Source organism: Tupaia chinensis, unplaced genomic scaffold, assembly GCF_000334495.1.
Source record: "Tupaia chinensis unplaced genomic scaffold, TupChi_1.0 Scaffold000287_1, whole genome shotgun sequence".
NCBI lineage: Eukaryota > Metazoa > Chordata > Mammalia > Scandentia > Tupaiidae > Tupaia > Tupaia belangeri.
In genome coordinates this window covers 159198-163827 of record NW_006159771.1, presented here as the reverse complement: position 1 = coordinate 163827, position 4630 = coordinate 159198, and the positions used below count along the sequence as shown (strand labels likewise).

The following is a 4630-nucleotide window of genomic DNA, read 5'->3' as shown; positions in this document are numbered from 1 at the left end:
ATTATTATTATTTCTTAATTTGATCAGAGAGAGACAGAGAGAGAGAAAGGGAAAGCGTGAAAGCAAGCTGCCCGGTCCAGGACTCAAACTGCGGTCAGCCATGTAGGAATCCAGTGCCCCTAACTACCACGCCACTTGCTGGCTCCCATGTTTAGTGTTTTTATTACCACGAAAAGGGAAACATTTGGGGCTGATAGACACGTTTGTTACTGAACTGAACGAGGTACAAACCGGGAGCGCTCACTCATAGCCTGGAGGGCCAAACTGATCCACGAGATGTGTCGAGGTGGCGGCTTAGTAATGGCGGGCATCACCCAGGGATGGCGAGGTCTGGGAACAGCCCATCCCCATCCCGTTACGATTGTAGTGTTGAAAGGTGGGGCTCTGGGGAGGTGATTAGGGTCAGGGCGGTGACCTGACTGAGTTCTGGTGGGTTTATAAGGCCGGGAAAGGGGACAGACATGTCTGCTCTGCTCAAGCTCTCGGCCTCCATGTGTTGTGATGCAGTGACAAGACCCTCACCAGATGCGGCTGCGGAGGCTGGACCTCCAAACTGTGAACTGAAGAAAAACTTTCTTGTAAGTTACCCAGACTCAGGCGTTTCTGTTACTAGCAGCTAAATGGACTAGAACAAAAGGATTTCTTTTTCTTTTCTTTCTTTTTTGGAGAGGTTTTCGCTGTAGGGCACGTGTGCTCACCAGAAAGACAGAGAGACAGAAAGTGAGAAATCACCCCCCTCCCCCGTTCCCCGCCAGGGGTGATGGCCACGCTGCAATCCCTTCTCCTCCATTCTCCTCTCGGGATCTTGGGCACGCACGCACATGCACCTAGCGTGAGTTTAACCTGCCGGGTCCGGGTCTCGAACCGCGATCAACTACATGGGAGTCCAGCGACATAGCCATTACACTAACTGCTGGTCCCCGGGAACCGTTCTTGATTAGTTTAATTGATTGAATTCCTCTTAGGGAACTGTATTTTCCTGCTGTTTCACCTGCCTGCCTGGTCATTTTTGACTGGAAGCTAGACATTTGTTGATTTGATTTTGGTCGGGGCTGAGTATTTAAATATACCTTTAGTCTTGAGTTTTGTCCTGGGACTCAGTTACTTAAAAACAGTTTTATCCTGGTCAACTTTTCAGATTTGTTAGGTCGGGCTGCTCTGAAGCTGTACCTAGTCTAAGCCTAATTATTCCTCACTACTGAGACAAGATTCTATTCAGTCTTCCCACTGTCCTCTGAATCTTGAAGTTTTTCCAGTCTGGAACTGTTTCCTGCCCTGCGTGAGCACTGTCTCCTCTAATCCTTCTGAACAGTTCTTTCCCGCCTCAGGTAGTTTCCTCACAAACTACACTGGTAAGATCTTCAGGGCCAGCAGGTGGCATAGTGGTTAAGGGCGCTGGACTCCCACATGGCTGACTGCAGTTCGAGTCCCGGACCTGGTGGCTTGCTTTCTCACTTTCTTTCTCACTCTGTCCCTCTCTGGTCAAATTAAAATAAATAAATAAGTTAAAGAAAATAATTCTTAAAATAATAATTCTTCAGGGTTCTGTTTAGCTCCCTCTTCTTTGGTCTTTTGTCCAGTGGACCCTAGCTGCTTTGGTCTCCCTGGACTCTCAGCACCTGCCCTCAGCCCCAGGAGACTGTGTGGCCTCTTGCCTCGGTTCTACCCCTGGATCTTGATTCTTCAGTTGTGAGGCTCATGGCATTTCTTTCCTATTTCTCAGGTCCTTTGTCACCTGCTGTCCAGTGTCTTCAAATCCATTGCTTTGTGGTTTTTGCTATAGGCAAGTACACTTGCCAGAAAGACGCAGAGAGACAGAGAGACAGAAAGCGAGAAATCACCTCCCAGAGGGGATGGTCACGCCGCAATCCCTTCTCCTCCATTCTCCTCTCGGGATCTTGGGCACGCACACACATGCGCCCGGCGTGAGTTTAAGCCACCGGGTCCGGGACTTGAACCGCGGTCGGCTACATGGGAGTCCAGCGACATAGCCATGACGCTAACTGCTGGTCCCCAAATCCATTGTGTCATGTAATTTGGTTTTTTTTTTTTTGGTGATTCTATGCAAGAGGGGTAAATCTCAATGCTTGGCTAGATACAAGAAATTTCACTTTTTTTAAATGATTGATTTGCAAAAGTTCTTTCTGTGTTCTGGGTATGGGAGTCCTTTGTTGGCTAAATATGTGGCCTGCTCGTTTTCTCGATGATATCATTTGGTGAGCAGAATGTTTTATTTGGTGAGCGGCAGTTTGGGATGATATCATTTGGTGAGCAGAATGTTTTATTTGGTGAGCAGAAATTTGTCTCCTCTTTTACAGTTGGCTCCTCTGGGTCTTATCTCAAAAGCCTTTGCCTACCCTAAGATCTTGACGGTGTACTCCTCTGCTTGCCTCTAGAATCCTTCTGATTTGGGGTTTTATGTTTTGGCCTGTGATTTATCTCCAATTCGTTTTTCGAACATGGTTTGGTGAGCAGAATGTTTTATTTGGTGAGCAGAAATTTGTCTCCTCTTTTACAGTTGGCTCCTCTGGGTCTTATCTCAAAAGCCTTTGCCTACCCTAAGATCTTGACGGTGTACTCCTCTGCTTGCCTCTAGAATCCTTCTGATTTGGGGTTTTATGTTTTGGCCTGTGATTTATCTCCAATTCGTTTTTCGAACATGGTACGAAGTAGGGGTTGAAATTCACCCCCTTACACTGACCCTCTCTTTACTTCCGGCAACATTTATTAAATGGCTGTTCTTTTGCCTGTTTCATTATTCTGCAACTTGGTTCCAAGTCGGCTGAGCATATACACGTGGGTCTATTTCAGACTCTCTTGTGTCCCACTGATCTGTGCGTGTGTCTTTTTATTTTGTTTTGAGTTTCTTTCTTCTATAAGGGAGAGATACAGAGAGAGCTTCAGACAGTCCCAAACCATGGGTACATACACTGCAGTGTTCAGGGAGGTCTCTAGATGCGAACCCAGAACCTCCCCATGTGAAGTCAGTCTCACAGAGCATTGTGCTCCTGCGATACTGCCATCCAGCCCAGTCTTTGCATGTCTTGATGCCACCACCACAGGATCTGCAGTACGCTCACGTTGGAGAAGTCTCACAATCAGGTGGTGTGAATCCTCCGTCTCTGTCCTTCACAACAGTCTGGCCATTCCAGTTCCTTTATGTGCGCATGTGCCACTTTGAGTGAGTTCGTTAATCTCTGTAAAGCACAAAACCTGCTGGGATTTGACTGGGAGGGTGTTGAATCTACTGCTCATTTGGGGAGACATGTCTTCCTTTTTATTTTTTTTTGGAGAGGTTTTTGCTATAAGGGCACATGTGCTCACCAGAAAGACAGAGAGAGACAGAGAGACAGAAAGCGAGAAATCACTCCCCAGGGAGGGCCACACTGCGATCCTGTCTCCTCCATTCTCCTCTCGGGATCTTGGGCACGCACGCACATGCGCCCGGTGTGAGTTTAAGCCACCGGGTCTGGGACTCAAACCATGGTCAACTACATGGGAGTCCAGCGACATAGCCATTATGCCATGTGCTGGTCCCATGTGTCTTCTTAACAATATTGTGTCTTTCAAGGTGACCTTGGAACCCCTTCCTTAAATCAGGTCACCTCAATATCTCTCACCGGCTCCCTGGCTTTGGATGTCACCCCCTTTTTATGAAATGTTTTCCGAAACTTGATTTTGTTTTGTTTTAGTTTTGCAATAGGGCACATGCACCTGCCAGAGAGGGGGAAAGTGAGAAATAACCCCCCAGGGGGGATGGCCACACTGCAGTCCCTTCCCCTCTAATCTCTTCAGGACTTGGGGCACACACACACACACGCACATGGCATGGTTTTCAAGCCTCTGGGTCAGGGACTTGAACCATACGGGCAACCTTGTGGAATCTAACACCTTAACCTGCTGACCCTTTCCTAAGTTTGTTTGTTATTTGTTTTTTCTTTTAAGTCATACCAATATTTAAAAACAAAAAGACAAAGTAGGGGCATCCCTGTAGCCTAGTAGTTAAGGAAGTCACATCCCACATGAGCAGCCATCTTTTGAATCCTAGAGAGTGGATTGTGGCATGACCATGCCCCATTGGAGAATACTTTCTCACTCTCTCTCTCCTTCACTCTTTCTGTCTCTCTGGGGAACACATGCAACCTCATGCAATTAAAAATAATAATGGGGTGGGACCAGCATTTGGCGTAATGGCTATGTCGCTGGACTCCCATGTAGTTGACCACGGTTCGAGTCCCAGGCCCGGTGGCTTAAACTCAGGCCAGGTGTGTGTGCGTGCCCAAGATCCTGAGAGGAGAATGGAAGAGAAGGGATTGCGGTGCGGCCACCCCCCTAGGGGGGTGATTTCTAGCAAAAACCTCTCAAAAATTTTTTTTATATTTATATACATATATAGATATAGATATATATAAAATAATGAGGCCAGCAGGTGCCATGATGGCTAAGGGCACCCGACTCCCACATGGCAGACCACTCTGCTCAAATTAAAAATAAATAAATAAATAAAGTTAAATAATTCTTTTTTTATTTTGGAGAGATTTTCACTGTAGGGCGCGTGCGCTCGCCAGACAGACAGAGACATAGAGACAGAAAGCGAGAAATCACCCCCAGGGGGGATGGTCACGCCCCA

General features: G+C 47.1%; 1 protein-coding gene across 1 annotated transcript in view; it reads left to right on the top strand.

The window, feature by feature from the left end:
* The first annotated feature begins 130 nt into the window (after window positions 1-130).
* Window positions 131-4630, top strand: part of TANGO2 (transport and golgi organization 2 homolog) — an 18913-nt gene continuing 14413 nt past the window's right edge. Inside the window, exon 1 of the mRNA XM_014588566.2 lies at window positions 131-578. The gene's annotated coding sequence lies outside the window, so the exon portion shown is untranslated. The remainder of the gene's footprint in view (window positions 579-4630) is intronic.